A 13544-nucleotide genomic window follows, 5' to 3' on the forward strand; every position below is an offset into this window, starting at 1 on the left:
TTATAGCGTCTACAAAATAGGGGATAGATTTAAAGCATTTTTATTATTTTTTTACTAGTCATGGCGGCGATCTGCGATATTTATTGTGACTGCGATATTGCGGCAGACACATCGGACACTTTTGACACATTTTTGGGACCATTCACATTTATACAGCGATCCGTGCTATAAAATTCACTGATTACTGTATAAATGTGACTGGCAGGGAAGGGGTTAACACTAGGGGGTGATCGAGGGGTTAACTGTGTTCCTAGGGAATGTTTCTAACTGAAGGGGGAGGGGACTCACAAGGGGAGGAGACCGATCTGTGTTGCTCTGTACTGAGAACACAGATCGGTCTCCTCTCCTCTCTGACAGGACGTGGATCTGTGTGTTTACACACACAGATCCATGTCCTGCCGTGTTACCGGGCAATCGCGCATGCCCGGCGGACATCGCTGCCGCCGGGCACGTGCCCAGTGACATGGTGGGCGCGTGCGATCGCCGTCGGCGGCGCGCGCGCCCCCTGGTGGGTAGGGAAGGCGAGGGCGTCATATGACGCCCTCCCAGAATGAGAGCCTCGCCGTCATATGACAGCTGGCGGGCGGCAAGCGGTTAAATAGGTACGTTTTAATATTTATTCTTTTAGTCAATGCTATTTCTACAAATCATTTTTGTTATCAACAGCCTGCTGATCATACCAATGTTCCGTGAGCTGTAGATGTGAACATTATTTCAGGAGTTCCTCGAGATCTCAAACTTTTTGCCAGGGGTTCCTCGAAAAGGGTTGAGAAACATTGATCTTTACTATGGCTGGTAGGGAAGCGGTTAAAAATGATCTCTCCTTTTCAATCTTCAGCCCCGTAAAATAAAAAATTGTAAAATGCAATACGACTACGTGGGGGCATTTTGTACACAACTCCTCCTGAAAATGTAATTTCCTGTTTCTGTGATTAGCTTACTGATTTTCCCAGAAGTCTGCATTTCAGATTTTTGGCATCCCCTGCTGCGTGGTGGAGCTTCCAAGATGGCGCCTGGAGAGGTAAAGACGCTCCTACCGCGGAAGTTAATGTGCGATGCAGCCCCTCCAGAATCCCCTGGCTCCTCCACCCCCCCTAGACCAGTGCTTTGATATCTCAGAGCTGCACGGAGACAGGGATTTGAGGCAACACATATGGTCTCTCCCTACAAGGGAGGACCTGGAGCGCTTCGCCTGTAGGGTGGAGAAGGCCCTGACACACGAAATAGAGCAGCCGAAAACAGATATAACTCAGCTGACCAACAGACTAGAAACTCTGGAACAAAGATTTGAGGATTCTCTTCCTGTCATTACCCAACTTAGAGACAAGTGTGTGTCGCAGGATCAACAGATTGAGGCCCTGGTATGCCAGCTGGACAATTATGAAAACTAGTCGCCGCTCTAATATCCGCATTCGTGGGCTGCCCAAGGCAACTGCTGCCAAGGACATTATCCCTGCACTACAAGATATATTCAGGGAGATTCTGGGTTTGCCCCCTACTGCACCAATTGAAATTGATAGAGAACACAGGGCCCTCAAACCGCCTTAACAGGATGTTGCGAATCCTAGAGACATAATTTGTAAACTGCACAAGTCTATGGTCACAAATCATGCAACGTATGCGTAAACGCCCTCATTTTGATTTTGATGGGGTTCGCTGTTCTTCTACCAGGATTTGTGTCGCCGCACACTGATGCAACGCAGATCTCTTCATCCTCTCCTGGAAGCTATGAGGGTGGCGGGCGCATCTTATCGCTGGGGATTCCCATTTCACCTCCAAGCTACAAAAGACGTAAAGTCCACGACGTTACGCACTAAGGATGACCTCCCCCACTTCCTCTCTCATCTGGGCTTAGAGCCTGTGGATTTCCCAGATTGTTGCCACTCCACAGATGTATCTTCCCCATCGGCAGCACAATCCTGGCTCCAGGCGCGATCTAAACGGCACTCCAGAGGCCGTAAACGTTCTTCACAAGGTACCTCACAGGCCGCCACCAATTTGAAAGGTTTCTGGAATCCAGACTGAAGAACTGTGTTCCCCTTGAATTATCTTGAATTTTCCCATAGCCCTCGCAGCCGTAAGAGACCCCTTGTCCACCTTCCACCTGGACTACCTAAAAGTGCCTACTTTTGACCGGCTGCGGCCGACAAGAGATCTGTCTCTTTTGAGCCCTTCCGAGGCTTCCATTCCTTGACCACTGGGCTGGCAGGGCTCCTACATACCAGCACCTACTACCCTTAGCATCATAATGGTTTACTGCTCTTCCTTTATTATTCTACCCCTCCCGGGGTAGCTACAGCCGAATATTCTGTGAGGAGCTGGCACACATAGTCAGATTGAAAAAAGACACAAGTCAATCTAGTTCAAACATAAAAATAAATAAATAGAAAATAATATCAAACAATCCCATATACCCAAATCTTATACCTACAGTTGATCCAGAGGAAGGTGAAAAACCCAAGCAAAGCATGATCCAATTTGCTACAGCAGGGGAAAAAATTCCTTCCTGACCACCAAGAGGCAATCGGATTTACCCTGGATCAACACCTTGGTCTGGGCATGTCTGATCACTTCCCCCATAGAAATACCTCTCTTAGGTACCGGCCCTGTTAGGGGCATCATGTTTCACCTGGGTGGCTTCCTCCAGCCAGAGAGGCCTCCAGGGTCAGGCATGCAGTTTTTAGACCATAGGAGGCCCTTTGTTACTCTGTTTAGGTTTATCTATTTGTTGACATTGTTATCTTTTTATGTTCTGACCTGTTTATTTTGTCTACCTTCTACATGTCTTTGGTTCGACTCTTCATGAGGTCACGTTTGGATACCCTGCACCTGATTCGCCATGGCTATGGTTAAGCTAGTGTCGTACAATGTTCGTGGTCTCTGTTCTCCAAATAAGCTCAATAGGTTGAACTGAGGTGACTGAGGGTACAGGTTCTATTTCTGCAGGAGACACACTTTACAGATGGCTCATCTCCCAAACTACCCACCCACCTTTTTCCACAGTGGTACCTTAGCAATTCCCCAAAACCAAAATCTCGTGGCACAGCTATTGCTATCCATAAGAGCTGTCCGTTTCAACCCATAGACCACTATACAGACTCCCAAGGGCATTATGTGTTCTTAAAAGGGACCATCATAAGACAGGTATACACATTTGCGATGCTATACGCCCCAAACTCACAACAGCTGGCGTTTGTAGACTCAATTTTAGACAGATTAGCTGATTTTAGGGAAGGTAAACTGGTCCTGGGTGGGGATTTTAATATCAGTCCAGACCCTACCTTGGGTACCTCGGCAAACCACTTAACACATTCCATTGCTTTCCTGAGACACTTTCGCAGGTTCCTTCAGCGCCACGCATTGGTTGACTGCTAGAGGGCCCTGCATGCCTTGGAAAGGGACTATAGTTACTATACCAAAGTTTGTGGGGTATACACGCGAATTATATACAACCAAGTGTAGCGCTAAAAGTGATCAAAAATATAGAGAAAGGAATAATGCAATAACACATGCAATAAAAGGAAAAAATGTCAAAAAATATTACATGTTGATGAATGTCCATGTTAAATACGTAAAAAGTCCATCATGATATAAACCATTAAGGTCACCATGTGAATCAACAAATATAATAGTGAAAAGACTGTCCCGAAACTGAGTGGAGGCGTACTGAAAGCACTGGACCCACGGTAAGTAGTTACTATATGCGATAACCAAACTTGTTGCAACATTAATGAACACCAAAATATGTGATCGTGGAAACCTTCAAACAAAATCCAATATGTGTTGGTATATACTTGTGCAAAACCACCACCCGAATGAATGGAGGCTTACCAGAAAGTTGGGACCCACAGAGCGTATGCTGTATGGGTCAAACAGGCTTAAATTGCTCACTGGCAATGGAGGGGGGACACCAAGGATGAACTGAAGATGGAATCCTAGCGGTTCTTTCCCAGGGGCATCTTCTCCATATAGAAGCTTAAGCGTCCTTGGACATAACCCACATAAAATGAAGAAGGGGCCATATAGTGTAATTCCGTAAACCAAAAAAAATGTTATTTAAAGAGAACACTTACATCTCAAGATAAAAAAGCGCTTGTGTGTTTAAAATGGCGGCAGTGGAGTCCTCCCGACGCGTTTCATCACACAGGACTTCGTCTGGGGTACTTACCCACTGCCGCTAGACTCCTTTATATAGGGACAAGGACACCTGTGATGAGAATCCAGCTCCCTGACTCTTTGCAAATTGGCACTTCCGGGGTCCTCCAAAATGGCGGACCCGAGTGCGTTCCAAGCCTCTCTCTCCCATGATCCAACCTCCTAGGCCTCGTGGTATCATGTCAGTGTATCTACAATGGTATGAAGCTGTGACCTCACGTCACAGCGTCCGGAACGTACTGCATAATGCAGATCGCCTTGCATTCCATGATAACGCAAAACGCGCATGCGTACGATGAGGAGGGAGTTATGTGATTTGTTAACCATCCATCTCCTTTCTCTGGTTGAGAATCCATCTCCTTTTTTACATTTAAGTTTTATCCCTTTTTTATCCCATTTTTTTGAGTCCTTATATCCATAACGGACTGGATCCCTATAAAGTGAATGATGATATATTTGATATCTCATTAAGAATTTAGCATACACCCATTGCGTACACTTCTGTTGTATTTCTGGTCGGTGTATTGCTATTTCCTATGTGGTTCTCCTCCCCCCTTACTTTCACCTCACATCAGTTCCGGAGGAGCGCGGTGCTCTTCGGAACTGCCTGTTGTTTACATAGGAGACGTGCCGCGTTGTGCGCATGCGTCGCGACGTGGTGACGTTGCCGCGCCGTACGCATGCGCGTTATGCGTTATCATGGAATGCAAGGCGATCTGCATTATGCAGTATGTTCCGGACGCTGTGACGTGAGGTCACAGCTTCATACCATTGTAGATACACTGACATGATACCACGAGGCCTAGGGGGTTGGATCATGGGAGAGAGAGGCTTGGAACGCACTCGGGTCCGCCATTTTGGAGGACCCCGGAAGTGCCAATTTGCAAAGAGTCAGGGAGCTGGATTCTCATCACAGGTGTCCTTGTCCCTATATAAAGGAGTCTAGCTGCAGTAGGTAAGTACCCCAGACGAAGTCCTGTGTGACGAAACACGTCGGGAGGACTCCACTGCCGCCATTTTAAACACACAAGCGCTTTTTTATCTTGAGATGTAAGTGTTTCTCTTTAAATAATTTTTTTTTTGGTTTACGGAATTACACTATATGGCCCCTTCTTCGTTTTATGTGGGTTATGTCCGAGGACGCTTAAGCTTCTATATGGAGAAGATGCCCCTGGGAAAGAACCGCTAGGATTCCATCTTCAGTTCATCCTTGGTGTCCCCCCTCCATTGCCAGTGAGCAATTTAAGCCTGTTTGACCCATACAGCATACGCTCTGTGGGTCCCAACTTTCTGGTAAGCCTCCATTCATTCGGGTGGTGGTTTTGCACAAGAATATACCAACACATATTGGATTTTGTTTGAAGGTTTCCACGATCACATATTTTGGTGTTCATTAATGTTGCATCAAGTTTGGTTATCGCATATACTAACTACTTACCGTGGGTCCAGTGCTTTCAGTACGCCTCCACTCAGTTTCGGGACAGTCTTTTCACTATTATATTTGTTGATTCACATGGTGACCTTAATGGTTTATATCATGATGGACTTTTTATGTATTTAACATGGACATTCATCAACATGTAATATTTTTTGACATTTTTTCCTTTTATTGCATGTGTTATTGCATTATTCCTTTCTCTATATTTTTGCATCACTTTTAGCGCTACACTTGGTTGTATATGATTTATAGCAAAATTTCTATTTGTTGTGTTAGCTGCTTAACTTTAGTCTGAGTAAGCGCATGGTTTATTGATTTTTCTGTATACACGCGAATTGACCTACTGCTGACAGACCAAACTACCTTGGACCTGCTGGTGGACTCCACTATAGAACAGATCACCATCTCTGACCATGCCCCAGTGACCCACACGCTTCCATTGCCTCACCAGTCGGCCAGGTTCTGGCATTGGATGCTTAATGAGAACCTGCTGGATGATCTTAGGGAAGTGACAGGAATAGAGGAGACTTTAACCACCTACTTTACTGAAAACACTAACGGGGAGGTCACGTCAGGATATTGTGGGAGGGCCACAAGGTGGTAGTGCGAGGCTCCTTCATTGCTTGGGGCTACAAGCTGAAGAAGGAGAGGCAAGAAGATTTTCAGGGGGTCCTCAGGGCCCTGCAACAAGCCGAACTGGGTCATAAGCGTACAGCGGATCCAGAGGAGCTACGACGCTTAACAGATTTATGCACACTTTTTTCTAAACTCTCGGATCGCCAAATTAGATAGCGGTTGCGATATGTGGCACACAAGTACTACGAAGGTGGTAACAAATGTGGGAGGATGTTGGCACGGGCTCTTGGGACACCGCAGCGGTCTAAGCGAAATGGGGATCTGGGCCTTCCTAACATCTCCCAATACTATCAGGCAATTGCGCTACAATGTATTCGCAACTGGAGGTTTCACACAAGCTCTAAACTGTGGGTGCAGATGGAAAAGGTCATTGCGGGTCGAAACTTGGCATACGCTCCCTGGGTTCCAAAGGGGGCCAGGGGCCTTTCGGTGTGGGTATCCCCATTGGCTGCACACACCCTGAAGGCTTGAATGAACAAGGCCTTTGCCCTGGCCCCCCCAACTTCGCCATTGGCTCTGGTGAGGGGCTTCCCCTGGTTCCCCCCTGGAGAGCAGCTGTCCTCTCTTGGTACATGGGCGAGGGATGGCATCTACAGTTTAACGCACTTTGTGCAAGGACACACCTTGGTTCCACTTACTGCCCTTAGGGAGCGTTATGGCAGTTTCCTCTTTGATTTTTGGAGACACCGCCAGCTTGCTAACTTGTCATGTTGCAGCATCATGTGTCGCAGAATAGAAATATATAAGGGTAGAAAGATTTCGCGCATAAAATCTATCATAAAAACTATAAATCACATCAGATAAAAATAATGTGCGGGTGTGCAAGATAACAAATCTTAAAACCCAGCTCCGAGAAATAATAGTTCATCAATCGGAAAAAAGTGTTAAAAATTCATAAATCCCAATACTGAATCAAAAAAGAAAAACTGCAATATATGTGCAAAAATACAAAAATGTGCAATAAGTGTGCAAAACTGTAAAAACCAAAGTGCAGGATAATTCAAATGGATAAATATAGCAATGGAAAAGTTCATAAATATGACAATAGAAAAGTTCATAGGAAATGGGTAGTAACCGCTGGGATAAAATGGATAAAAGGATGCAGATGTAGATGATACTAATGTTGTTCTTCATATAACAACTGCCGGCTCAAACAGGCTCTCTAGACTCTCACCTTAAACAAAGAAATCGCAGGCATCAATGTATATCTTTTAAATGTTGTACATTGTAGCATGCAGATATGGTGATGACTATGTTCCCCTCTGCTTCTGACAGGCACCTATTAAAATAAAAAGGGGATTTTTCCACCTAGGCTCCCTAGAGCGACTTTTTCTCTCCTTTTTTTCTGGTTTCTAGTCAAATTTGACCAACTCAAGACAAACGGCACAGAAACGACTTTAGAACATACGCGTCTTGCAATATCCAGCTCACCGCTTAGGCCCCTTTCACACTTATACGACTTGTCCCACGATTTTGTACTGCAAAATCGTATGACAAGTCATTCTCCATGATTTTCAATGACTACCATTCATATTGGCACGACTTTAAGTCGTGCCGACTTGAAAGTAGTCCCTGCACTACTTTGGTCCAACTTCTATGCGAGTTGTACTCCATAGACCTCAATGTTAAACCCTGAAGTAGCATGCAAGTCGTGCCTGAATAATATAGACACGACTTCAGTACGACTTTGTAAGCCCAAGCCTGGCCTCGCTATTCGGGAAAGGAAAACTTTTCTTTCCTTTCCCGATGAGCGACAGGCAGTGCTGACAGCTGTCTGGTATGAATCCAGAGGGGGAACGCAGCGCCAAGTTTTAAATGAAAAAACCGGCGTGGGTTCCCCCTCCCGGGCATACCAGGCCCTTAGGTCTGGTATGGAGCTAAGGGGAACCCCCTACGCCGAAAAATCGGCGTGTGGTCCCCCCCAAAATCCATACCAGACCCTTATCCGAGCACGCAGCCCGGCCGGTCAGGAATAGGGGTGGGGACGAGCTAGCGGCCCCCTCCTCCTGGACCGTACCAGGCCGCATGCCCTCAACATGGGGGGTGGGTGCTTTGGGGCATGGGGGGCCGCACTGGGCCACCCCAAAGCACCTTGTCCCCATGTTGATGAGGACAAGGGCCTCTTCCCGACAACCCTGGCCATTGGTTGTCTGCGGGCGGGGGGGCTTATCGGAATCCGGGAGCCCCTTTTAATAAGGGGGCCCCCAGATCCCGGCCCCCCACCCTATGTGAATGAGTATGGGGTACATGGTACCCCTACCCATTCACCTAGGGAAAAAAGCGTCAATAAAAAACACAGTACACAGGTTTTTAAAATAATTTATTAGGCAGCTCCGGGATCTTCTTCCGACTTCGGGGGTCCTCTTCCGACTTCGGGGGTCTCTCCGCCGTCTCCTCCCGGTATCCGCAACTTCTGCCGGCTCCTCCGCTATCTTCTGCAGCTCAATTGCTAGCGGTGGTCCGGACTTCTGCCTTCTTCTTTTCTTCCAGAGATGTTGACACAACGCTCTCTCCAGCCAGAATGGTCTCTGTGCGCTCCGCAAGGGACTTATATAGGCGGTGACCCCGCCCCCTTATGCCGTCACAGTCCCTGGGCATGCTGGGTCTGTGACGTTTTAGGAGGCGTGGTCACCGGGTGATGACCACGCCCCCTTATGACGGCACAGTCCCAGCATGCCCCGGGACAGTGACCTCATAAGGGGGCGGGGCCACCGCCTATATAAGTCCCTTGCGGAGCGCACAGAGACCATTCTGGCTGGAGAGAGCGTCGTGTCAACATCTCTGGAAAAAAAGAAGAAGGCAGAAGTCCGGACCACCGTTAGCAATTGAGCTGCAGAAGTTGGCGGAGGAGCCGGCAGAAGATGCGGACACCGGGAGGAGACGGCGGAGAGACCCCCGAAGTCGGAAGAGGACCCCCGAAGTCGGAAGAAGATCCCGGAGCTGCCTAATAAATTATTTTAAAAACCTGTGTACTGTGTTTTTTATTGACGCTTTTTTCCCTAGGTGAATGGGTAGGGGTACCATGTACCCCATACTCATTCACATAGGGTGGGGGGCCGGGATCTGGGGGCCCCCTTATTAAAGGGGGCTCCCAGATTCCGATAAGCCCCCCGCCCGCAGACCCCGACAACCAACGGCCAGGGTTGTCGGGAAGAGGCCCTTGTCCTCATCAACATGGGGACAAGGTGCTTTGGGGTGGGGGGCCGCACTGCGCCCCCCATGCCCCAAAGCACCCACCCCCCATGTTGAGGGCATGCGGCCTGGTATGGTCCAGGAGGGGGGGCCACCAGCTCGTCCCCACCCCCATTCCTGACCGGCCGGGCTGCGTGCTCGGATAAGGGTCTGGTATGGATCTTGGGGGGACCCCCACGCCGATTTCTCGGCGTAGGGGGTTCCCCCTTACAATCCATACCAGACCTAAGGGCCTGGTATGCCCCTGGGGGGAACCCACGCCAGTTTTTTTATTTAAAACTTGGCGTGGAGTTCTACCAACTACTGTGTTTTCATTTGTTAATGCCAAAAACGTGGCAAAGTAGTACTGCTCCCAAATCGCGGTAAAATCGCGGTAAAATCGCGGCCGCGAAATTGCGGTAAAATCGTGCGAGTTTGAAGTCGTATAAGTGTGAAAGGGGCCTTAATCTCTCCAACCCACTGTTTCCTTTTTAGGAAACAGTGGGTTGGAGAGATTAAGCGGTGAGCTGGATATTGCAAGACGCGTATGTTCTAAAGTCGTTTCTGTGCCGTTTGTCTTGAGTTGGTCGAATTTGACTAGAAACCAGAAAAAAAGGAGAGAAAAAGTCGCTCTAGGGAGCCTAGGTGGAAAAATCCCCTTTTTATTTTAATAGGTGCCTTTCAGAAGCAGAGGGGAACATAGTCATCACCATATCTGCATGCTGCAATGTACAACATTTAAAAGATATACATTGATGCCTGCGATTTCTTTGTTTAAGGTGAGAGTCTAGAGAGCCTGTTTGAGCCGGCAGTTGTTATATGAAGAACAACATTAGTATCATCTACATCTGCATCCTTTTATCCATTTTATCCCAGCAGTTACTACCCATTTCCTATGAACTTTTCTATTGTCATATTTATGAACTTTTCCATTGCTATATTTATCCATTTGAATTATCCTGCACTTTGGTTTTTACAGTTTTGCACACTTATTGCACATTTTTGTTTTTTTGCACATATATTGCAGTTTTCCTTTTTTGATTCAGTATTGGGATTTATGAATTTTTAACACTTTTTTCCGATTGATGAACTATTATTTCTCGGAGCTGGGTTTTAAGATTTGTTATCTTGCACACCCGCACATTATTTTTATCTGATGTGATTTATAGTTTTTATGATAGATTTTATGCGCGAAATCTTTCTACCCTTATTTATCTTTCGAGTGCAATGTGTACACTTGTCGATTTTGCTGCAATCGGTATAGATATCATCATAATTATCACCCATTGTAAGTTTATATGTTATTAGGTTATTTATTTTATTTATTTTGTGACTGTCACCACATTCACCTTTTATCTCACTTAAGCGCGAAGGATCTTAGCATTTATGCAGAATAGAAATACCCTTACAGATTTTGAAAGCCTTTGGGCCGATCAAGAACCTCTGCCACACATGATCTCTGCCCTTTACAAATTATTAGAAGCAGCCAAGCCTAGCCCAAAACCAATATACATCAGAGAGTGGGAAAGAGATCTCCATTGTGAGTTTACTAATAAACAATTGAACCACCTAGATCACCTAACACACTCAAGCTCCAGGGAGTCAAAGACTCAATAGAATAATTACAAAATACTTTCCCGGTGGTATCAGGTACCGGTGACCCTGTCTAGGATCTATCCATCGACTTTGGATTTGTGCTGGAGGAGTTGCGGACAGAGAGGAATGCTTCTCCACATATGGTGGGATTGTCCCATACTGAAACCCTTTTGGGCTATGGTCAGTAAGCATATTTCTGATGGAATTGAGGTGATTATCCCTGATTTACCGAGGCATTTCCTTCTTCACATCCCCCCATGCCTCTATCACATTATAAACATAGTGCTCTCCCCCACCTTCTCAATGCGGCTAGACGCCTAATCCCAATTTATTGGAAAAGTCCACGCATACCGCGCAAGGTGAAATGGGTTGAAAAGGTGGGGGACACTATGGAAGCAGAGGGGTGGCTGGCCACCTGCAGGGGTACACAGAAAAGATTTGACTCCACTTTGGGCTCCTTGGAAGGACTACATTTCTGGGATGTTCCCAGTCTCACCCAGCTTGGACATGGCCTTGCTAGCATTGGCTGAACTAAAATTTAAGCAATTGGCTCTGACAAGCCGGAACCCTTCAGGTGATGGCTTTTTGGTGGCAGAACCTAGCCGGATCTCGAACCAGGCGTGAACAGCTTTGAACACAGCGAACAAAGTGTCCACATTGAGTGAACAATAAGTTGGATCCTTATTATTTCCAGTCAACAGCATCACAAGTTTAACAACATGTAGTGGATACTGTTTGATACTAACGGGCCTTCCTGCCACTTCCCTTTGAAGATGTGTCTGTTTGTTAGGTGAAGGTTACAAACACATTTCAACAGTGTGAACAAAATGGAGTCTCTTATGCTTAAATGAACAATACAGTGAATGTCCATGTCAGAGGGAAGGTGGATGTCCACAGGGATCGATTATCCAAGACTAAGGAGGACCCTTATTGGTTTACTAGTCTAAGATAGGATCTATACTGCTCACTGGTTAACGATATATTCTTCTGTAAAATGGAAAGAAGATGACTAATTGAGTTATTTCTCTGTTTTATTACTTCCTTGTTTATTTCTGACCCCCCCCCTTTTTTTTTTCTGTATAACACCCTAAATAAAGATTGTATTAAAAAAATAAATAAATAAATAAAGAAAAGTCAAAATAGTAGAGGAGCATAAACAGCAATTTCCGGAGGTGATTTCTAGGAGTGAAAAAATGGAGGATTGTTAAATCTCATCACAGGATGGACTGTGGAGATCTCGTATATAGGGCAGTGCCAACGTCCTAAACTATAAATGTTAAAAAGGGTTCACCCAAAAGAGTGGAGGATGGGGACTATGCACCTCTTGGTTATGTGCATTGACATCTCCGGGTGTATTCCATCTGCCGGCTTTAGCCTTTACAGCGCTCCACACGCTGTATACAAGAGGAACCACTGGGGGGAGCCCGCGGATCTGTCACCTTCAGGACTGCGCTCCCTCCACACGCCGAGTCCATGACAGAGGGCCCTATTGGCCACTGCACATGCGCGGCGTGATGCGAGTGCGCGCGCAGCTCTGTCCGGCCGAATCAAGGGTGGTGCACGGGCTGCACACCTGATTGGGGTGTGTACTTAAGGCTATCAGTATAGCCTTGTACCACGCCACTACCTTCTATGGCACTCGGGCCCCTGGGCGTTACTCTCAACATTACAAGCTGTCCGGTAAGATCATGTTCTGCCTGTACTCACTTAACAAAACTCTCTGTGACTGCACCGTGCCTGTTTGGGGAGATTGATTACTTGATGCCTTTTTTGCTTCTTCTTTAGATGGCGCTTCTGGCATCTTATTAAATAGCTGTCTTCCTGGGTATGATTAGGGCTATATTGCAGCCCAGCTAGTGAAGCTCTGTCTGATACTAGGCTCATAAGGAACTAACTGACTTATGCTGGTTGTAGGATTCGCTCAACCTGTATCACCCTATAAGGTACGAGCAGCTCTATATGTAGTTTTCTGGCTCTATTGGTGACTATATATAGCCTTTGATTAATGGATCTATTCGTGCCATCAGACTTACCAGTGTTATGGCACATATATAGGGAGCTGGTCTAAATACTGGCTGACTTGACATTACTTATATTCTCCAGATCAGAATCCCTAGATTTTCATATGCACCTTGGCTATTGGAGGCAAAACCCCGGAGCATATGTGTTTCAACTACTTACAGCCCCTACCTGGCTTGAAGATAGATCCAACTACCCTAGCTGGTATATCATTATATATTTGTTTCATCTCACCCACTCTCTTTTTTACTGATCTTGTCCCTCTTTCTCCCCTCCTGTCTTTCTTTCTCCCCTCTCTCTCCCTCCCTTTTCCCCCCTCCTCCCCCCCCCCCCCCCCGTTTTTTCCCCCCAAACCCCCTCTCCTCCCCCCCCCTCTTTTCTCTCTCCCCCTTTTCTCTTTTTCTCCCCTTGTCTTTTCTATTCCCCTCTAGACCTTTCCCCTCGTTTTCTGTCATTTCCTCTCCTTCTCCCCCCCCCCCATTTCTTCTTTCCCCCCCTTCTTTCTTCCCTCTCTCACACAATAATGTAC

The 13544-nt window shown here is 46.6% G+C and overlaps 1 long non-coding RNA gene across 1 annotated transcript; it reads left to right on the plus strand.

The window, feature by feature from the left end:
• Positions 1-12554: 12554 nt before the first annotated feature.
• Positions 12555-13314, plus strand: LOC141130010 (uncharacterized). Its single transcript, XR_012241945.1, has 3 exons — positions 12555-12676; positions 12782-12939; positions 13100-13314. It is a non-coding gene; the product is annotated as an uncharacterized lncRNA (long non-coding RNA).
• Positions 13315-13544: the final 230 nt, after the last annotated feature.

The sequence above is a fragment of the Aquarana catesbeiana genome, linkage group LG02 (genome assembly GCF_042186555.1).
Source record: "Aquarana catesbeiana isolate 2022-GZ linkage group LG02, ASM4218655v1, whole genome shotgun sequence".
Taxonomy (NCBI): Eukaryota; Metazoa; Chordata; class Amphibia; order Anura; family Ranidae; genus Aquarana; species Aquarana catesbeiana.